Consider the following 23,508-nt stretch of genomic DNA (forward strand, 5'->3'; position numbering starts at 1 on the left):
TTTCATAACTTAGATATTTGGGCAAATAATTATTTTCATAACCAGTTTAAGCCATGTAGTCTTCCATCTTTTATGTCTCTACAATAAAAAAAACCAAAGCAAACTAAATCAACCAAGAAAACTGTATTTTCTTTTTTGAAAAGACAATAAATGACATTTACTAAAAATCCCATTTCCTTCTTAATGTTCTGCAAACTGTCTCTGTAGAAACTTTGTAATTTTATTACTTTTTTAAGCTTTAGTATAAGATTCATCATTTTCTATAGATTTTGCTTAGACAGTTTTACTCAAAGATTCTATTGTTCCCTTGAATAGAATATAATATCAAAGGATCCCTCAGGATTTGAGACACTTGAAGACTGCCCTTGCAATAAGATTGTCTTGTAATAAGATTGCCACTTTTTCTTCTCCTAGTCCTGGGAGTTAAACTTTGTCACAAGTGAAAATATTCTCCTTTTCTTGGGTTAAAAAGACAGTCTTAATATCCGTATTCTAACATTCAGTGCAGCAGAACATAAGGCCTTCCTACCTCTAGGAAAGAAGCTCAGTATTTCCATATATACCACCCATCAAAAGTCACATAAGAAAATGTTTCCTTTTTTACTGTTGTGAACTGGACATATGATATTGATTATCTGCTTATTATAGTTAGCATAATGTTTGTCTCCAGGCATGAGTAAACACAGCGAGCAGCTATGCAAATCAATGCTGTTATGTAAATCAACAAATAAGCCTTACTGTTATTAGTAAGTAAGTTACCATCAGATCAGTTCTTAACTTTTAAAAAGAAGACGATTTTGTTTAAAATGGGTCACTTTGAAAGACAGTAAACAAAACTCAAACTCACTTCTATTTACCAGAATATTAGAGTAACAAAAAAGCCCAAGCTACTTTGTGTAATTTTAAATGGTGTTCCTAATAGAACTCATCCTACTTTGTCCCAGCATAAAAATGCAGAATGTACTTATTTAAGAGTTGAGTAATAGTCATTGGAAAATAAATTTCTGGCAAATGTGCAAACTATGTGTGGTTCCCATAGAATTAAACAAAAATAGATCTTGTTCAAAATAACAATAAAAATCCCATGGGATTGACTAATAAAAGATGGCTGGCACAATTTGAATTCCATGACAAGGGCTAACATAAAACTTTAAAAAATGGTAACACTAGAATCATCTATTATTTTTTGTAGCTGTGGCAGTCATCTCAGAACTATCCTGGTGACCAGAGCTTCAGAGAACTCAGGCTACTGACCACACTGGAAAAAGAAAAGTTTCTCAGTGTCCTCAGTTTCTAATAAACTAACAGTGGACCATACAGATGCCACAGACTTAGGTTTTGTGCTGATTACAAAAGAATCATTCCCTAATTACAATTTGTTTGTGTGCTATAGTTTCTAAAATCTTATACCATGGATCAAAGGTTTTTCTTTCTGTTGTTACTGAAAGGTAAATTCGAGTGCCCCACACACAGGGAGGCCAAACAATACCAAAACATCAGAGTTTGGAACAAGGAGAGGTTTACAAAGGGCCATGCAAGGAGATGGGTGGTTCATACGTTAAAAACCCCAAACTCCCTAAAAGCTTTCAGCAAAGTTCTTTTCTAGGAAAGGTGATGGTGGGGTGTGGTTAGTTGTTGAAAATTTCTTGGTGTCAGAGCCTTTATTTATGAGGTCAGGTCATGGCCAGGTAACGATATTCCTGTAAATCTCCACCAAACGAATGTTATTCTCTGTTACGACAAGAAAGAGTCAGACCCCCAGGCATAGCTTTCACCCTCTGAGGTCCAGTCCTGGCTAAGAGGAAGCAGATCTCAGCTGGAGGCTTCCTGGCTGTCATTGCTGAGGGAGTCAGACACCCAGAACCCAGCTGCCCCTCAGGCTCCTCATGCCGCCCAGAAGCTGGGGGCCAGATACCGTCAACCACATCCTTTGCAGACTGCTGCTGCCATTAGGTCACAGAGGCAGAGATGGCGTGGAGGTTCACCACCACCTCAAGGACTGGGCCAGTCCAGTAGGCAACCTTGGCCAGGGCTGGAACCCTTAGGACACAGCCCCAGCCTGTCTCTGGGCAACCTCCTCCCCACCCACCAGGCTGCAAGCTTGAGGCTGGGTGAGCTGGAGGGCCCTAGGAAGAATGCCAGTATCTGCCTCTTACCTCACTCTCCACCTAATGACCACCATTCCGCCAACAGTTGGTTGAATTCTCTCAGTAACGGTTGCTCCTTGACAAGTTGGTGGCTTTGGGGAGGGGCCCACTGCAGCACTGACCAATGGTTGAGCGGGACCTGTTGCCTGGTAACAGGGTGGGGAGTAATGGAGGCATAGTCCCTGTATTGCGGTAAGGGCTGCGGTTGGCCACACCATGTTACACAATCAGATTTTAAAATAAGAATAATGTGATCAGAGTATATTGTTCATTATGTTTTTTTTACATTAGGATGATAATATCCCATTAGATTTTAAGTTCACTTTGTTTATTGTAAATACACCCCTTCCACTGTCGTGTAATTTTTACTGTATTAGCAATTGACTTATAACCATAGCTAAATGGCTATGTAGTTTTTATTTATTTACAAGAATTTTCATATATTAAGCTCAGTAATCAGGAAAAATCCTCTATCCTGAATATGTGTCTTAGAAAATAATAGTCATTTTAAATATATGAATGATTCCAATGTGCTTACTTTGTTCTCTGGGAAGAATCTCCTAAGACATATTAGAAGGAAAAGGCTCCAGTAAGGAAAACATAAAATGCAAACAATCTGTGTATGTGTAGCTGGTTTGCCCTTGGAAATATTTGGATGGAGTTATTCCCCACTCTCTAATCCTTTCTAAAGAGAAGAAAAAAAATTCTGCTTGCTGCTATTGGTAGGACAGGTGACCAGGTCCATCTGGGGCCCAGCAGACTAGAGAGGAGTTCTCCACAAGACCTCACTCTTACTGGTGCACTGGGCTCCTATCTCCCCATCTCAATGGTCTTTGAGTGGCAATGGAGGTACCACAGAGTCACAGCTAGTATCAGGGAAAATGTCTCTCAAAAGTGGACATCTCTACAATATGTGTAACATTGTTACTGAGATGTATGGTGACAGAGCAGAAAGAATATGGATTTTTACGTTAGAGCTAAACTCAACATCTTTGTCTACCTTTTCCACCTGTGTCATCTTGTACAACTCATTTATCAAAGCCTCAGTTTCTGTATCTATAAAGCAGGGATAATAATTATTTCATAGATTTTTGGAGAGAAGTAAATGCAATTACATTTTTAGTGTGCCTTACACATAAAAATATAAAAGCATATCTGCTGTAGAGTCACTTTAGACACAGTCCTTGAAGCAGTGGCCAGACAAGACATGAGGAAATGCCTCCTTCCTGATACACAAGTATGATTGTGTCAATCATCATATCATCAATCACATAGACAAGTGTGATTTCTGAGAGGCTGTAAGAGAGATGTCCATCATGCTTACAGGGAACCCGCTGGGGTTTGCCTTGCTAATGGCAGAAAGAAAAGTAGTTAGAATAGACAGCATTCTCTTTTCCACCCTGAACTCCTGACACTGGGCTAGCAAATGCTTGAAATTGACCAAGTAGAGTTTTATCCCTTAGTTAGAAAACCCCTGAGAAAGAAAACACATCAAGTGTTTATTTAAGAGAAAGGACTTGATAAAATCCTTTCTTGAGAGCAGTGAAATAAAGAGTAAGGACCATCAGGTAAGCAGAAAACAGAAGAGGGAAAAATGACTTGTCAACTTCTCTTAGGTCATGTGAAATAGTTCCCTCTGTCCTGGGAATGTTCTCACTATTAACTAGCAAAGAATCCTAGAACTAGTCCTTTAAAGGAATTGTTGTGTTAGCTAGACTTGGAGATGAAATGTCATTTTCTGCAAGTCCTCCATAACTAAGTTGTCTTTTGCTCAAGATGCTGATATAATGACTCACATCCTAGAGGCTTTGGAAGGATATCCCTATGAGATAGTCTACATTCTTAGTGTGGTCATTACGTCTTAACCAGAAGCTCAAGTTGTTTTGTTTTTTTTTTTTGCTGGAAACACTGGAGAACAGAAAGCAGTTCAACACAGTTCAACTGCTCTGGAGAAACTGCTGATAACTTCTTTAGTGCTTCTATTTTCCTCTCCTACTGGTAGATCAAGTTCTTCAAGAACCAGGACTCAGGCTGCTTACTTCCTCCTGTCTTTATCAGTGTGACTGCAGCAGGAGCTACAGTGGCGGCAGCTTTGATAGCCCTCCCTATCTCTGTCCCTCTTTTCCTAATTCCAAACTTGGATGTGGTCACCCTTTTCCTCTCAGACACACCTATAGGAACATGACAGCTCAGGCTGCTATTTTGCTGTAATGTAAAACTACATTTTAAGCATTGTAATAAATTCCATGGTATTTGAAATTACTGTGTTTATATCTCACATATTGTGGATTGTGAGAAAGGTCACCTAAATGAAGGTGATACCTGTTTTAAAAAGTCCCTGATGGCGACTATAGTTAACAATACTGTATTATATACTGGAAAGTTCCTGAAGAGTAGATCTTAAATGGTCTCATCACAAAGAGAAAAAAGAAGTCAGGGAGTAGGGGGAGGCGGGTAATTGGATGGAGGTAGCCATAAGGTACAAACTTCCAGTTATAAGATAAATGAGTCCTGGGGATGTGATATACAGCAAGATGACTAAAGTTAAGACTGTTATATGGTTTATAGGAAAGTTACTCTTTAAAAACTGATCCTCAAGCTTCTGAACACGAGGAAAAATCTTTTTTTTTTTTGGATAACTATATGAGAAGATACTAACTAAATTTGTTATAGTAACCACTTCACAATACATGTATGTCAAGTCATCATGCTGTAACTTTAAACTTATGTAATGTTATATATAAATTATACTTTAATAAATCTGGAAAAATCTCTATTTATTGTAAGGAGTCAAAAATAGTACTAATAATTCAGCTGATGCCTAAATAGTGGTCTATGTGAGATGTTTTGGAATATAGTTTTTGACCAAATTATTTTTCTCATTTTGTCCAATACTTGGATATAAACTAAGTTGACATGGTTCTCAGGATAGCTGGCACCTTTTGTCCATTGCTCAACCATGACTGTGAACTTCCTCCATCTCCATTGTCCATAGAACCAAAGAACAATATGAATACCATGTAGCCTAAGAGCTTCATGTTGCCACAGGAAACATGGAAACCAAAGAAGCCCATGCTACTCTTGCGTAGCTTGCTCAGAGTTCCTTTCAAGTTCTTCTGCCTTGACTCCTATTGAGCCTACTCCCTAAGCCACCAGTTCATTCTACCTTGACTCTCTAGAAAATAGGTTACTTTAATTTATGACCCAGCTATTGCTAGAAATTCCAAGTGCTTTAGAGACATTTTCTCATTGAACAGGCAACACCTCTAACAGACCCTGGGGAAACACAGTTCCTTTATTGCAACAGGGAAAATTAAGTACACACAGCAAAAGTATTTGCACATACCAAACTGTTGAAGCTTCTAAGACAAGGAATCAGAGCCTAATAATGCACTAAAATGTGATTGCTTTGTTTCCTTAGAACCCAAGATTTTGTGGATGGGCCTTCGCTGTGAAAGTATAAATGAGGCAATGCTCAACAAAATAAGCTTATCAAAAGTGAGGATAAATGCTCCTTAGTAAATGGAAATAGCTTCCTTTCTGATAGAATTCAACAAGCATGAGGTTGTCACAATTAGAATCAGTTATCTTTTCCAAATTTAGGTGACCTTTTTTAAGTGGAGTAATTGAAGTCTAATTAAACACAAGGAAGCTACAGTTTCACTTAAGAATCAATTTCTAAATTAAAATTATTTCAGCACCAAAGCTCTGTTTACATTTAATTGAAAAATACTTAATAGAGAATTTTTTTTAAATGTTGAACATGCACATGGAAGTATTTGATATATTCTCATAAAAAATATATGCAGGGATTTTATTAGCCACTTTTAGATGTCAGAGAAGTATAAAAGACTTGAAGAATGAAGTCATTGGTAAAGAATGCTGCAATCAATGTTGTGTGGCAGGAGTTACCCGGTTAGATAGGGAAATAAAAATGTTCATTACTAGACTGTACCTTTCATTTGTGACAGAGGGAAGGGGTGGGGGATCAACCACAGGCTTTTTAGCTAAGATCCACTTACCTTCAGGAATTCCACAAAGAGAATTAGCATAACGAGAAGAACTGAAGGATCCAGCATGTTCTTTCCTCTGACCTGATAGAAGCGAGTGAAAGTTTCCTCAGGCCTTGTGTGTCTCTATTCACTACTATTCCTCACACTAAGGATGGGTTGCTACTGCTGCTGCTGCTGCTGTCGCTTCAGTCGTGTCCCACTCTGTGCGACCCCATAGATGGCAGCCCACCAGGCTCCCCTGTCCCTGGGATTCTCCAGGCAAGAACACTGGAGTGGGTTACCATTTCCCTCTTCAACGCATGAAAGTGAAAAGTGAAAGTGAAGTCGCTCAGTCGTGTCCTAGGTACTTAGAAACAACAGTTCTTACGCTTGGATGGGACTTAAAGTGTTTTCAAAACACTATCATACCGTCTCTTCTTTTGTCCTCACCCAGCCCATTATCTCCTTTTACCAAATGCAGTCTCTCTGAAATCCAGGCTGCAACTCTACTTTAGCACCATGTTGAGATACAACCCAGAACTGTGGGCAGATAGGAGAAAAACATCTGTGCCCACCCCTCACCACTGGCCCCTAAAAGGCAGAGAGCAGAGCTACAACCTTTGGATCATCAATGTGAGGTTCTTACAAGGGTGGACAATCTACTGGACCTCTGGGTGGAGATTAAGGACAGAAGTTTCTATGCTCTCCTGCCCCCTCCATCCCAACTTTGTAGGCTGAGACACTGTGTCAGATTATGTGGAATGTATACTGTTGTGACGGAGAAGGCAATGGCACCCCACTCCAGTACTCTTGCCTGGAAAATCTCATAGATGGAGGAGCCTGGTAGGCTGCAGTCCATGGGGTCGCTGAGGGTCAGACACGACTGAGCGACTTCACGTTCACTTTTCACTTTCATGCATTGGAGAAGGAAATGGCAACCCACTCCAGTGTTCTTGCCTGGAGAACCCCAGGGACAGGGGAGCCTGGTGGGCTGCCGTCTCTGGGGTTGCACAGAGTCAGACACGACTGAAGCGACTTAGCAGCAGCAGCAGCATACTGTTGTGAAATAGGCTGTATGAGGTGTCCCAACATTCCAGCTTCACAGAATGGGTACAGTCAAGCCCATGGCAGAGTATGTCTAGAGAATTGAACAGAGGAGCCTAGCAGGCTACAGTCCATTGGGTCACACAAAAGAGTCAGACATGACTTAGTGACTAAATAACAACAACAGTCAGTGTAGCTCAGATTGGATCTGTTATAGCACACAGAACCCATTATAAGATCCACCATGAAAAACTGGACATTCTTACTCCAAAATGTCCATAGAGGTTAGTTTCACCCCTGTCCTAAATTAAGTTAAAACAAAACACATTCAACATTTTCCAAAAAATAAAGCATAAGTGCATTTTATAGATCAAAGAATACCAAGGTAACTGGCAGTGGGTTTCAGAGAGATATACTTCATTTTGAAATTGAATCAAAATTCACATCTTACCCTCCTGAAAAAGAGATTGGCTGTTTTAACCAAAGCTTTATAAGAAACTTTAAAATTTTCTTTAGAAAATTCCTAGTTCTGGTTACAGTAGTAAAGGGTGATGACTATTGGAATGACCAGCTTGCTTTGGCTCCCGTATTACTTTGTGATGCCAAAAACTTGGCCTCTGCACACCAGTGCCAAATCGAATCTCAGAGACCAAGTTCTGGGGGAAGTAGAATAGCTTTATTGCTTTGCCAGGCAAAGGGAGATACAGCAGGCTCTTGCCCTCAAAACTCTTGTGTCCCAACTCAGGAAATTTGGTGAGGAGCTTTATAGCAATAGTTCAAGGGTGGAGTTACTGACAAGATTAGGGTGTGTGCAGGGCCTGCACTCCTTTAATTTGGTCTCAGGTAATCTCTTGATGCTTCTCTGGTTCCTTTAATCTGAACTCAGGTGGTCTTCTCTGGAATGAAGAATGCTGACATCTTCCATTTGTTGGGGATTTTATTTCTGTTGTTCAGTTGCTAAGTTGTGTCTGACTGTTTGTGATCCCACAGACTGCAGTATACCAGGTTTCCCTGTCCTTCACTATCTCCCGGAGTTTGCTCCAATATTCAGTTACTTTTTTTTTTTAATTGAAGTGTAGTCTATTTACAATGTTGTGTTAATTTCTGCTGTACAGCAAAGCGATTCAGTTATGCATATATAGATAATATATATCTTCTTTAATATTTCTTTAATATTCTTTTCCATTATGGTTTGTCATAGGATATTGAATATCGTTCTCTGTGCTCTACAGTTGCTGCTGTTGTTGTTCAGTCACTAAGTCATGTCCAACTCTTTGTGACCCGATATCTCTCGGAATTTGCTCAAATTCATGTCCATTGAGTCAGTGATGCTATCCAACCATCTCATCCTCTGCCACCCTCTTCTGCTTTTGCCTTCAATCTTTCCCAGCATCAGAGTCTTTTTCAATGAATCAGCTCTTTATAGGTAGCCAAAGTATTGCAGCCCAGCTAGCAATAGTCCTTCCAGTGAATATTCAGGTTTGATTTCCTTTAGGATTGACTAGTTTGATCTCCTTGTGCCAAGGGACTCTCAAGAGTCTTCTCCAAGACCACAATTCAAAAGCATTAATTAAAAAAATTTATTTATTACTTTTTTATATTTGGCTGTGCTGAGTCTTTGTTGCTTTGCCTGGACTTTCTCTAATTGCAGTGATCAGGGGCTACTGTTCATTGTTGTGCTCGGGCTTCTAACTGTGGTGGCTTCTCTTGCTGCAGAGCACAGGCTCTAGGCACTTGGGCTTCATTAGTTGCAGCACACAGGCTCAGCAGTTGTGGTGCACGAGGGTAGTTGTCCCATGGCATGCAGAATCTTCCCAGACCAGGGATCAAACCCATGTTCCCTGTGTTGGGAGGCAGATTCTTATCCACTGTGCCACAGCAAAGTGCCCAAAGCATTAATTCTTTAGCACTCAGCTTTCTTTATGATCCAACTCTCAACATCCATGCATAACTACTGGAAAAAAGAGCTCAAAGATATTATTATGTGTATCCCTTTAGGTGGAATCAGAACTCCACCACAAGGCTGCACTCTTGTTTTTTGGCTGTTCCTCCCTTGTCTCTGCATCTCCTCCTTCCCTTGATGAGCAACTGTTTGAATTTGCCCTGTGGAACTCAAGGAAGGTCATGGAGGCTGGAGTCTGTTCCTTACAAACAAAAACGGGAGACACGTAAAGGCTTCCATGCCCAGGAGCCAGCAGGGTTCTGCTTCGTTTCAATAGCATCATGTCTCCCAAATGCCCCATAGGAAATGATTTCCTGTTTTATGTGTGGGTCGAGGTTTCTGTCTGTCACTGCAGAATTTTTCATTTTATAATTTCAAAACATTTTGAAATACTGTTATTACCACTGTATTTTTACAAAAAGGAAACTCAAGCGTGAAAAGGCTGTCCAGCAGTTAGAGTCAATATAGAGCTGCACTTGTTAGTATGGGCAGAGGATCCCTGCAAGTCCCCAAGACCCTTCAGAGGATCTGCCAGGTCCTTCCTTTTCCAACTACATGTCTGTGTGAAGCAGGGTTTTCTTCAGATACTTCAACCAACACTATATATGGCTATGGTTCAGTGTAGAAGCCAATTGGAGAATCCAGTTGCTTTTGTTAGCCGAGACATTATAGAAATTTGTAAAATATAAAACAATGCTCTTCTTTGCACTGAATTTTTTTCACTCTGCAAAATACAGTTGTTGTTTAGTCACTAAGTTGTGTCTGATTCTTTGTGACCCCATGGACTATAACCCACCAGGCTCCTCCATTCATGGGATTTCCCAGGCAAGAATATTGGAGGGGGTTGCCATTTCCTACTTCAGGGGATCTTCCTGACCCAGGGTTCAAATCTGTCTCCTGCATTTTAGCAGTTTTCTTTACCACTCTCCACCAGGGACTTATTTGCTGAGTAATAAAGATACAGTTATGAAAAACTGTAGTTATATGTCATTAAATATGTTATTTATGTTAATATATAATAGGCAGTACCTATTATTGTTACTCTAAAATGAAACAGTATTTTAAAATTTCAGTTTTAATTTATAATGTGGTAAATAGCAATAGGTATAGCTCACATAAACAAAAGCTCTTTGCAGTCCCCAATAAGTTTTTTTTAATAGTTTTTTTTTTTTAATGTGGACCTTTTTTAAAGTCTTTATTGAATTTGCTACAATACTGCTTCTGTTTCATGTTTTGGTTTTCTGGCCACAAGGCATGTGGGATCTTAGCTCCCCAACCAGAGATCAAACCCACACCTCCTATATTGGAAGGTGAAATCTTTTTTTTTTTTTGGAAGGTGAAATCTTAACCATTGGACCACCAGGGAAATCCCATGATGCTAAAACATTTAAGATCTGCTAGGTGAGGGACTAAAATTCCATTAAAAGAGAAAATCAAATCCCATTATCAAAAGAGAATAAGAAGGATGGATTTGAAATTTAAATGAAGAGCTCAATGTTGTAATTAAAGGAAGAAAAAATTCAGAAATTGATATTTTCAGTGGCATTAAGGGAAAAAAAATGTTTTAGGCACTAGATAAATCCATATGCAAGGACCCAAGAACGTGGAAAAACAAAATTCAGGCATTGACCCTCTCCTTTTGAGACTTACATGGGAATTTGCTTGTAAAGAGGAATTTGGGTTTATTTGTGCTCATAAGTTGATAGCAAAATTGAAGGAAGAAAGGGAGTGTTGATAGTAATGGAAACATTGCAGATGGATCAAGATATTTTTAAGTCTAAGATTTGTTGGCTAAGTTAATATGAGATCTCAAGTTGACACATGAATTGATTTTATTTAAACGACAAGTAAGGGTACTACTTAACTGTTTAACAATTGTAAATTGGTTAAATAAATGAATACATCCTTACAATGGCATATTCTGTCAATTATGATCTGGAAAAATATTCAATGACTTGGAAAAATGTTCACAAATTAAAAAGCAGGTTACAAAACAGTATTTGGAAAAATATAAGTATCGGAAAAATATAGGAAGGCTGTAAACCAAAAATGTTGATTATGGGTATTTATTATTACATTTTCTGTATTTTACTGTGTATTTTAATTTTTCCAAAATAATGATAGTAATAATAGCACAAAATTTTTGTTTTGGTAGAGCTCCCTAATATTCTTGTTTTCTTCAAGCCAGTCCCAATTTGGAGCTGTCACTCCAGTATTTTTGCCAAGGACAGAGGAGCCTAGTGGGTTACAGCCTATGGGGTCGCAAAAGAGTGGGACGGGACTGAGCTTCTGAGCTTGGCAAATGGCACTACCCGGACAAGCCACACCCATTAACTCCTCCCTCCTTTTAAGAAAGAGCCCCAGGAAGTCAGTCTCTTCCTTCCCATTACAAGGGCCGGGGAGCACTCTGTACTGGTTTTGGATTCAGCAGCTTCAGTAAGTGCTAATTGATTATATTCTGAAAGTTTAGAATTAAGTAGTTTGGAGCAGAATAATGAACTCTCCTTGACATAATGAACGCAAATTAATGTGAAGTATATCCCCAGGATTTCCTGTTAGAATCTTTTATTATAGTGACAGGAGTTTTTGCAAGTACTTATCATAAATAATTTATTGCCTCCAGTGGCATGCTAGATACTCTATGTGATTGTTACTATGGGAACATCAATGTCCATATACAGTTTAATTCTGTTCCCAGAAGCTGAAATAAAAGTCGGCATTATCTTAACATTACAGATGTGAGGATTTAGGCATTCAAAAGCTAAGTAGCTGGCTAAAATCCAACAACAAATTGAGGAAGAGCAGAAACTAGCCTGCTGACACCTAAGCGGGGACACTGGCATTGGAGCTGGGAGTATCCTCAAATCATGTGCACTGTGAGTTTGGCTTGGCATAGACTCTTCAATACTAGGGTGATACCAGGACAGCTATGTATGGCTCAGTCGTGTACGACTCTGTGACCCCATGGACTGTAGCCCGCCAGGCTCCTCTTGTCCATGGTATTCTCCAGGCAAGAATACTGGAGTGGGTTCCCATTTCCTTCTCCAGGGGCTCTTCCTGATCCAGGGATTAAACCCAGGTCTCCTGCATTGCAGGCAGATTCTTTACCGTCTGTGCCACCAGGAAAGTGGTGTAATAACTAGAAGCAGTTTACAAGAGGAAGAAGAGAGTGCAACTCCAAGGCTCTGCATTATCCTTAAGGGTGAAGCTAGCAAACCAAGGCACTGAGAAAGTGAACACCAGTCAGTGACCCTTGCTTTGCCCAGGAGGAGAAGCCAGGGCAAGCAGGAAGGGAAAGGAATGTACATGTATGTGCAAGAAAGTGGGAGTGCTGAGAAACAGACAAGTAAACAGAGGGCTGTTTCATTTTAAATAAATGTGGCACAGGGAAGAAATGCAGGTATTTAGATGGAAAGGCTAAGAGATTTTTAAGTAGCAATTGTCAAAGGACAGTAGTGACAGCAGAGTAACTTCTGTCTCCCCTAGCATCAACAGGCATGGTGGCCCTTCTTTAGGTCATCTTCTAATCCTCTGTTTTTGGTACAAGAAAAAAAGATAGAAAAAGCCCAGGGAAGCTACACAGAGAAGAGCCACATTTTATGTGGCGGTTAGTCTGGGGAAGAAAATGTTACAGTCAACTGACTTACCCAGAAGAATTATTTAATTACAAAATTGATATAAAAAGCCTATTCCTCCCACTAGCCATTACTTTTGTATTCTTTAATACTTTTTAATAATCGTATATAATATTTAATAATGATTTATATAAATTATTACTTAGAGACTGATATTTAACCATGAAACTGTTTACTCTGGTCTTGATGAAAGAGTTATGGGTCACTCTAACCCAGGGTCAGCAAATATTTTCTGTAAAGGGTCAGATGGTAAATATTTTAGGTTTTGCAGGCTACAAAGGATCTCTTTAAAAATGTAAACATCATTCTTAACTCAGCTGTACAAAACATAATTTGCTACCCCTGCCCTAAACTACTGTAGCAAGCATAAGGGCCATAAAAGGCAGAAGGGCAGAATGGATGGCTCGTCCATACCCACCACGATCCTTTGCATAGATTTGGTCCAGCTTGTTCACATTGTGTGTCTAGCCCCTAGGTCAATGCCTTGTGCACATTAGGCCTAAATCCATAATTGTTGATTCAGTAAATGATGGCTAGGTTCAGAATGCTGGAGAGAAGTTGCAATTTGTGGAAAATCTTCAAATCCTCCTCCTTTAACCCTCCTTATTCAAAATTTTAAAATAATTTGGTGTTGATTCTTTCCTACTACAAATCTTAGCATTGAGAATCCACAGTAACAGGCCTTTGCTCTCTTCTGGCCAACAAGGGTCATAATCAATAATGAGATGACTAAATATTATGATTTATGGCAAATATTGTTCTCCATATCTGAGCAGTCTAAACAGAAAACAATATTTAGAGGGAGTTAAACATGTAACAGAGAACTGTTTTCCATGTAGATCATCCTGGGGAGAGGAATATACGTATTTCCTAGTGGAGTAGAAGGAAACTAACAGTTCCTGAGCCAACTTTACACCAGTGTGTTTCATACATTATTTAATATAGTCTACATATCATTATAAGATAGAGAATGTTACATTTTATGGGTAGAAAACTGAAGCTCTGGGAATTTGAGTGACTTCTTTGAGTTCCAAAAATTCATAAGGGATAAATCAAGATTCAAATCCAAGCCTGTCTGTTCCCAAACTTCAGGCTCTTTGTAGTATACCTGGCTATGGTAAAGGATGTATTAATATTTCTAGTTCTATCAACAATTTCCCTTGTGACCTTTGAGATGATCACTTCACCTCATTCATTAAACACAAATATAAATAGCTTCCCACCTCTCAGGGAGTTGAAGGATTTCATGAATGTTACAAAATACGACACACAGCACTACCTTGCCCTCAATAAATATTTGCTGACTTTGAATTTTGTTGAACATCTGAACTGGCTGATAGTCATGAGAAAAGAGAGAAGAATATGTGGAGGAAACGCCTGCTATATCACCCCTGGAAGGAGAAGAGAAAGAAGTATGAAATGCAATTAAATGATTGTGCAGTACACAATCATTTGTGATGATTAAGGGTATAAACAGTCAAAGCGGGTTGGAAAGCAGGAGTCAGAGAATAGACAAAGTTGGGTTTCTAGGAGAACTAACATAAACAATACATTAACAATTTTCAAAGAATTTTTGTTTCTGCTTGTTAGCAACAGAGCCTTTCTTCAGAGAATTTTTTTTAAAGCCCAGTATAGAAAACAAATACAGAGCTATTCTTAGCCCCGGTCTCTGACTTCCATGGTGTCCCCTAAGAAACATTTATGGAAGTCTCCAGGCTAGCTCAGTGCATGATTTGAAAGTTTCTGCTCATATTTCTGCCTCTTCCCTCAACATGCTATCAACCATACTATGTATATTTAATAAAGGGGACTATTCTCTTTCTTGTAATAACAGTATATATATCTACTCTGTCCTGTTGGTGGTTAACACAGTCAGAAAATATCCTTAGGCATGGTTTGATTCAGGCTCTAAATGATGGGGTCAGGAATATCCATCTCTCCATTTTTCAACATTGCTTTCTCTGTGAAGACTCCATTCACAAACAAGCTCTCTCTACTTGTGGCAGAAATGACTCCCAGCAGTTTCAGGCTTAGATCATCCTCAGTCCCTACAGTCTCAGGAGAGTGACTCTTTGTTAGTAGTACAAGTCTCCTTAAAGGATTTAATTGATTTATCATCAATGATGTGCTTATTTCAATCCAATTACTATGATTGGAGTAATTCAGAAAATGGTTGGTCAGGGCTAGCTCACGTCTCACCCTTAAGAGCTGGGAGGAAGCCAAATCTACCAGAACACACGGATCAAGAAGAATGGGTGTGAAAGGTAATACCAAGCACAGAAAAGCGTGTCCACTCTACTGCTCAGAGACCTGATCGTGATGAGCCCAGAAAAGGGAGACATGAAGACCACACTGACTGAAGTGATGATGTAAGAAAAAGGCAGAAGTAGAATTCAGGAACAAAAAGGAAAGAGAGAAGACAGAAGCAGTGTATTGTTGGTAGTGTGGACTTGTGCTTCTACAAGGAGAAGGAAAAGACTTTCAGTCCCTGGAGGGAAGGCAAAGAGATCATGCGTGGAGCCATCCAAAGAAATAGTTGTCATCAGGAAAAGATGAAAAGTAGTCAACAAGGGCCTGCAAGAGGATTCTGTGTGGGAACTCAGATTGTAAACTCATTGGAGAAGACTTCAAGAGACATTTTTGCAAGGCTTCAGATGCCAAGGGTGAAAGAGCAGAAGAGCAAGACTTGAGCCTTAGGAGTAAAGCAATTTCTTATTTATTTTGGACACAGTATCTAGAGAGAAAGAGTTAGAGCTGTTGGCTGGACACAAATATCATTAAGCTAACTAAATATAAAGATTTACTTCCATGGTAGTATAGCGTAGTAAGTGGTTAGATGTTCAAACTCTGGAATCAAATAAATAAAGGTTTAAATACTAACTTGTTCATTCATTCATGATGTAACTTTGACAAGTTACTTGTTCACCCAGAACCTTGGTTTCCTCATATGGAAGATGAGAATGATAATAGTTTCTAGTTCATGGGCTTTTGTGATTTAGGATTAATAGAGATAACATTTACAAAGGACTCTGTACAGTGCCCAGCACATAATAAGGGTACGTAAGTACTGGTGTTCATATTCTTTAGAAACAAAATTATTGACAGATACTACATAGATTTTATATTTTTGGCTAAGTCACTTCAGTCGTGTCCGAATCTGTGCGACCCCATAGACGGCAGCCCACCAGGCTCCCCCATCCCTGGGATTCTCCAGGCAAGAACACTGGAGTGGGTTGCCATTTCCTTCTCCAGTGCATGAAAGTGAAAGTGAAGTCGCTCAGTTGTGTCTGACTCTTAGCAACCCCATGGACTGTAGCCTACCAGGCTCCTCTGTCCATGGGATTTTCCAGGCAAGAGTACCGGAGTGGGTTGCCATTATGAACGATATCAAAACATGAAACCTAAATTAAGTGAAAAACTACATTGCATCTGAGAAAAAAAAAGTTGAGAAGTAAATGAGAGTAGACCAGAATACCTGAATATTTTACTTGAAATAGAAATGGCATTGCAATATATTTTTTTCATTCATGCTAGAATTTTTTTCCTAAAAACCAGTAAGTGCCAGGCACTACATAAAAGGTGCTAGGGATAGAAGGACAAAGATAAAACTCCCAGCCTCAAACAAGCCACAGTCTGAGAGACAGAGAAAGAAAAACATAAATGGTATCACAACAGCAGGAAGAGAACTACCTAAGGTTTCTTCAGAGTGTGTGATGGGAACAGAGCAGTGAGCAGCCGACTCTGCCTAAACATTCTATGGCTCCAGATGGCATTTCAATACAATCTGCTTCATATTTGCAGATTGGAGGTAAAAAGTTCAGTAACATATAATCTTAGAAGGTCACTTCTAGAAACAAAACTGTCAAAGGTTAATTATTGATGGAGCTGAGTGATATGGATTCTTTCTATTATTCTCCCTATTTTTATGTATTTTTGAAGACTTGCAGTTCAAAAAAATTTTTAATGGCAATTGAAATCTAATGTCTTAGAGCCAGAAAAGAGCAATGAGGCAATGAAGCGCTTGGCAGCAGCCATAACCAAGAATATACAGATGCTTAGACAAAAGGAGAAAACTGAGAAAACTGTGCCTCACTTGATATGGATAGAGGAGTAAATAGAATAGAGTGAGGGGTAGAGGCTTGAGAAAGACCACTTTAGGCAAGGAGAGCAAGAGGAAAGGAATAGAAATGAAAACACAAGTGGGAGCAAAAAGGGAAAAAACAAATAAAAACCAGAAATTCTGAACACCCACTTACAAAGAACAAAAAAAGAAAAAGAAAAAGGGGGAAGGAAAGAAAGAAAAAAGCAAATATGATCAAAACAGACCTAGATGAAAGCATTATGGTGAAGCTGAATAACAAAGGTAAAGGCACAAGCAAAAAATTATTAAATGAAAAGAAATTAGGATTGTTCTCCAAATGAGGAATGGGAAAAATAAAGCAGAAGGATGATCCATGAGGAAACCAGGTACTGAGGGAGAGTAAGAGTTCAGATAAGCTGCGCAGCACAAATGTTGATTTGGGGTGTGGCAGTGTAAATTTTCCCGAGAAGGCAATGGCACCCCACTCCAGTACTCTTGCCTGGAAAATCCCATGGATGGAGAAGCCTGGTAGGCAGCAGTCCATGAGGTCCCTAAGAGTCAGACAAGACTCAGTGACTTCACTTTCACTTTTCACTTTCATGCATTGGAGAAGGCAATGGCAACCCACTCCAGTGTTCTTCCCTGGAGAATCCCAGGGACGGTGGAGCCTGGTGGGCTGCCGTCTATGGGGACACACAGAGTCGGACACGACTGAAGTGACTTAGCAGCAGCAGTGTAAATTTTCAAAGTGAAGTTGGGTTACTTTTGGGAAGATCCATGTAGACACCTTGAGACGTTCATGCCTTCCTCACCTCCATTTCAACACGTAGTTATTAATCTTTTTCTCTGACGACAAACCAGAAAGTAAGATGGAGCTGTCTATCACTGAGCTTAGAGCCTAGCAGTGGGGACAAACAATTAAACAAGCAATTATAATAAACTGTGTGTGGTGGTGCAAAGACAGGCAAGCGCACGTGGAAGATCCTCACAGAGCTACCTTTGTTTCCATGCAGAGTCCCCCCTGGTCTAGGGGCTGGCTCTTGGGCTCTGTAGGTGCAGAAACCTGATCTGCTCCCAACATCAATTTCTTGGCGACGGACACACTTTAGCCAAGGTCACAAAGACATAACCACCTCAAGGCAAAGTTATTGATTTATAGTAAGAGAAACAGCTATGAAACATTTGGAGATTTGTTTTCTCTGATGAACACATTCTTTCACGGTAGACAAATCTAAGTGGGAGTCAGATCAATGCAACAGGAAGAAAGGGGAGCAGGGCACAACCATTTAAAGAATGAGGAGGGGGACGTAGTCGAGAAAAACAAAATATAACAAAAACTGGTTAGAACCAACTAAGGTCAAGATGATGATTTGACTTCCAGTAGACTTTGAACCTCATTATAGGCTCATTGTAATAACAGCATGCTAAATGACACACCCACCAGCAACAAGACAATGCCAAGGCTAAACATAAAAAGCCAAAAAGTAGACAATGACCCAATTTCTGGAAATCTCACCCCTTCCCCAAATAGTTGGAATAATTTACCCACTCATTTTTCAGTCCCTAAATTGTGTCTGACTCTTTGTCACCCCATTAACTGCAGCATGCCAGGCTTCCCTGTCCTTTACTATCTCCCAGAGTTTGCTCAGATTCATGTACTTTGAGTCAGTGATGCTAACTATCTCATCCTCTGCCACCCTCTTCTCCTTTTGCCTTCCATCCTTCCCAGCGTCAGAGTTTTTTCCAATGAGTAGGCTCTTTTCCAATGAGTCGGCTCTGTATCACGTGGCCAAAGTACTGACATTTCAGCTTCATCATCAGTTCTTCCAATGAGTATTCAGAGTTGATTTCCTTTAGGATTGACTGGTTTGATCTCCTTGCAGTCCAAGAGACTCTCAAGAGTCTTCTCCAGCCCCACAATTCAAAAGCATTGATTCTTTGGCTTTCAGCCTTCTTTATGGTCCAACTCTCCCATCTGTATGTGACTACTGGAAAAACCATATCTTTGACTATACAGATTTTTGTTGGCAAGTGATGTCTCTGCTTTTTAATGTGCTGTCTAGGTTTGTCATAGCATTTCTTCCAAGAAGCAAGCATCTTTTAATTTCATGACTGCAGTCACTGTCCAGAGTAATTTTGGAGCCCAAGAAAATGAAATCTGTCACTGTTTCTACTTTTCCCTCTTCTATTTACCATGAAGTGATGGGACCAGATGCCATGATCTTAGTTTTTTGAATGTTTTTTCACTCTCCTCTTTCACTCTTATCAAGAGGCTCTTTAGTTCTGAGGTTATTGATATTTCTCTTGGCAATCTTGATTCCAGCTTGTGATTAATCCAGCCTGGCATTTCACATGAAGTACTCTGCATATAAATTAAATAAACAAAGTGACAATATACAGCCTTGTCCTTGGCTTTGGGCAGGAAAGAATGCAAGAGTGAGCCACAAAAACAACCCCAGGCCCTGGGGGCACCTCGCCTTCTGAGACAGCCCACATTCTATCAGGGGAATGAGTATCTTCCTGTGTAAATCTGCTTTCACTCCACTTTGCCTCACTTTTGCATTCTTTCCTGCCCAGAAGCCAAGGACCCTCACTTGTTGGCCCATCTGAGGAACTTGCTAGAGATCTGGAATGTGACCATTCATTCTCTTGTTCCCTTTTCTCCCACAGCATTATCATCAAAGGATGCTAAAGAGAATGAGTCACAGCAAAGGTGCATGAGATGGATGCTCTTCCTGCCCAGTGTCACCAAGCCGCGATAGCCCCGTGCATGTATATGCACCTGACAGTCATCTACCTCACAGGAGATGCTGGTGTTCATGGGTCACGGCACCATCCCCTCCGGCCACTCTTATTAGAGAGGCTGTCCATTCTGTCTTTCTGTTTACTTCTATTTACGCATTCATTCTCTAGGCACAATATAAAATAATTAACTAAATATAATTTTCTTATATATAATCACCATTCAGTCTTGCCCCCCTGAGGTGATACAGATGTTATCCAGATCATATTTGCAGAATTAATAGTCTGTTGGGTCCTCTTTAAGAGGCCTAGTTTTATCTGCAGTGTTTTAATTATTTCTATTTTCATGTTCAAAGTATAATTTTAACTTCATTTTGGAGACTTTGCTGCCTGTTTTCCTTTTATGAAATCTACTCTTTAACTAGGTAAGGTTGTGTTTGGCCAATGAATGGGAGCTCAGCGATTAGAGAGGAGGAAAATGAAATTGAACATTGTCTCCCTTTTCCCCCCTTGGTGTTGAGGTGGTAGCACTGCCCCGGTGTTGCTGGGCCCAAGACAGTGCACTGTCCCTTGTTGGTCTCCCTAAGTCCTGTCTACACCATTGTAAAGTCTCTTCATTAAATACTCCTCAATTATAGACTTTGGACATGCCATCTCTTCCCTGTTGGGACCCTGATATAGGTTGGTGTTGACTCTAAACCCAATAAAAAGCTTTATCTCCTATTACCAATAGGAGGTAAAGGTAAATAAGACTAGAGCACAGATGTGTAGCCAGCTAGTTATATAGTGATAAAAACCCAAAGACCTAGAAATTTAATCTTTAGGCTGTGAAAGAACAAATGTTAGGTACTACTTTCCTAAAAAACAAGAAAGTGAAATAAAATAGAGTTTTTTTCAATTTTTTATTGAAATATAGTGATTTACAATATGGTATTAATTTCTGCTGTATAGCAAAGTGATTCAGATTTACATTTTTAATATTCTTTTCCATTGTGGTTTATCACAGGATATTGAGTATAGCTCCCTGTGCTATACAGTAAGGACCTTATTGTTGATCCATTTTATTTATAAAAGCTTACATTGCTAATCCCAACCTCCCACTCCATTCCTTCCATAACTCCCTCTCCACTGGCAACCACAAATCTGCCCTCTGTGTCTGTAAGTCTGTTTCTATTTTGTAGATAAGTTCATTGCATCATATTTTAGATTCCACATATAAGTGATACCATATGGTATTTGTCTTTTTCTCTTTATGGCTTACTTCACTTGGTATGATAATTTCAGTTGCATCCATGTTGTTACAAATGGCATTAATTCATTCTTTTTAGTGGCTGAGTAGTAATCCATGGTATATATGTACCACGTCTTTATCCATTCATCTGTTGATGGACATTTAGGTTATTTCCATGTCTTGGCTATTGTGAATAGTGCTGCTATAAACATAGGAGTGCCATGTATCTTTTTTAATTACTGTTTTGTCTGGGTATATGCCCAGGAGTGGAATTGCTGAATCATATGTTAATTCTATTTTTAGTTTTCTGAGGAACCTCCATACTGTTTTCCACGGTGGATTTCCTTTTCTCCACACCCTCATCAGCATTTGTTATTTGTAGATTTTTTTTTTTTTTAATGAGGCCATTCTGACCCCTGTGAGGTGGTACTTCATTGTAGTTTTGATTTGCATTTCTATAATAATTAGTGATGCTGAACTTCTTTTTATCTGCAGTAAAATAGAATTTTGAATTTAAAAGTAAGCTTTAAAGAGTCTCAAGTTTCTTAACAGTGTATGAAATTGAAGCAAGCCAGGGTTAAGTGGTCCACCTAAGATCACCAAGTTACTTAACTAGAGAACTAGAGTAAATCGGCCTTCTGATTCATAGTCTTCGGCTACTCTATTTCCCCCAGGAACATAATTTTAGTTTCTAAGAGAAGAAAGCAACATGAATGTCTTAGAGCTTTGTTTCATCAAACAAGAATTCCATAAAAAGGGAGGGAAAAGGAAGTAGACATGGTGATTTTAAAATATGCCCACGATTTGGTTACAGGACCCTATGGAGGCCTTCCCAGGACAGACTCTTCCCCCATATCCTCTGCTGTAGCTCCTCTCTAAAGTACCTAGATCACAGTATCTGATGTACATTTCCTGGGTTGTTCTATAGATGTTAAAACTCCACTAAATAGAAAGTTTTAGCTGGTTGAAGACCCAGAGTGTGTAGCTCTCAGAACACTAGAGCATGAGGATTGATGGTGTTAACCCCTGTGACACTGCCCTGTTACTTCACCATCAACCAGAGAATTGTCCACAACCTAATCAGATACCCCAGAACCCATCTCCCTCACCTGGCCTTTAAACATGCATTCCTAAAACTCAGCAGGGAGCTCAGGTTTTTTGTATTAATAATATAGTTAATAATTAATACAGTTACAGTATTAACTGTCCTGGTCTCTTCATAAAGCACCCTATAATGAAAGCTGCACTTTCCTTCACCATAACCCAGTGTCAGTAGATTGGCTTTACTGTGCTGAAGTGAGTGGACCCAAGTCTGGTTCAGTGTCAATAATTCTCCCTTTATGAGGTGGAGCTAGATTCCTCTCCTCTTGAGTGTAGAGGAGTTGACTTGCTTCTAACTAAGTATGGTAGAAGAGATGGTGTATCACTTCCATGACTAGGTCATGAAAGGAAATGTGACTTCTTCTATTACTGTCTCTCTCTGGGACATTTGCTCTAGGGAAGCCGGCTGCCATTTGTACGGACACTCAAGTAGCTCTATGGAGAGTAACTAGGACCAACTGCCAATAGCCCTTTGAGTGCGCCATCTTGGAAGCAGATTCTCCAGACCAGCTCAGCCTTCAGATGATTGCAGCCCTATTTGACTTCTATCCAGAGCCAGAACCACCCCTCTAAACTTCTCTTGAATTTTGAACCCACAGAAATTATGAGATAATAAATGTTTGCTGTTTTAAACTGCTAAGTTTGCGGGTGATTCATTACATAGCAATAGATAATACAGTAGAGAAGAGGAAGGAAGGCAGAAAAGAAAAAGAAGGGAGAAAGAGTAATCAGAAAAAAACACTGCTTATAAAACATTCTTATACAGCACAGCTAGAATATGTTCAGAGAATAACTAAAAACCACAGAAGCCTGACGAGTTAGGGAGGTGCCAAATCAACATGTTTGGAGCCCAGAATGTCATGGTTTCTGTAAGAATACATCCCAAAAATGTTGTATAATGTAAAATCATGCAAAGCACCACTCTGATCATATTGATCAGATGTATACAAGCTCAATATTCTATTTATGGGGGTAGAAGAAGATTTTTTGGGAGACTATGATTACTCCTTATGGCACTAATCTCTGAAGTCAAGAGAATATGCTCATTATTTCTAATTTCACTCATATGTTTAAAATATACATACATACACACATATGCACACATGTATGTTTATTTAGAGAGAGACTTTTTAAAAAATTGAGTTTTCTATCATCTTATTTTTTCCTTAAAACTGCCTCCAAGCTCCAAGAGTTGATCCTTCCATCTAAAATCCTTAGGACAGTCTTTGCAGGAAGACCTGGGAGCTTAGAGGCAAAGGAAGCTCTGCTAGTTCAGTGATAATATTTGGGGAGGGGTTGGCTGTCAGAGACATAAGCCTCCATAATATAACCAAAGTTGCAGTCATTACCCATCTCAACAAAAGATTTAATCTCATTGAAAATCGGTTGATCATCCTGTCAATTAATTCAATAGTCTGAGCCTTCATGAAAGACGCAAGTCCTTCTTGTTACATATAAATACCTCCCTATGCACCTACCCTTTTGTAGCTTTACGTTACATTTAATACAGGATGAGAAGCCCTCTGAACTTTCTGCTGACTCTGATATTTGTGGATGTCATTCATCCTAAATGTGGATTATTTCTTTTCAAGT

General features: G+C 39.5%; 3 long non-coding RNA genes across 3 annotated transcripts in view; 2 read left to right on the top strand and 1 right to left on the bottom strand.

Annotated features, from left to right (window-relative positions):
- Window positions 1–2,271, bottom strand: part of LOC132345085 (uncharacterized) — a 46,179-nt gene extending 43,908 nt beyond the window's left edge. Inside the window, exon 1 of the long non-coding RNA XR_009494213.1 lies at window positions 2,157–2,271. This is a non-coding gene — a long non-coding RNA (uncharacterized lncRNA). The remainder of the gene's footprint in view (window positions 1–2,156) is intronic.
- LOC112446374 (uncharacterized) overlaps window positions 1–23,508 on the top strand; it is a 62,400-nt gene that overhangs the window by 25,827 nt on the left and 13,065 nt on the right. The window lies entirely within an intron of this gene.
- Window positions 11,468–23,502, top strand: LOC104972045 (uncharacterized). The gene is made up of 3 exons (XR_806092.3): window positions 11,468–11,561; window positions 19,512–19,554; window positions 22,313–23,502. It is a non-coding gene; the product is annotated as an uncharacterized lncRNA (long non-coding RNA).

This window comes from Bos taurus, chromosome 4 (assembly GCF_002263795.3).
Source record: "Bos taurus isolate L1 Dominette 01449 registration number 42190680 breed Hereford chromosome 4, ARS-UCD2.0, whole genome shotgun sequence".
In the NCBI taxonomy this organism is placed as follows: Eukaryota; Metazoa; Chordata; class Mammalia; order Artiodactyla; family Bovidae; genus Bos; species Bos taurus.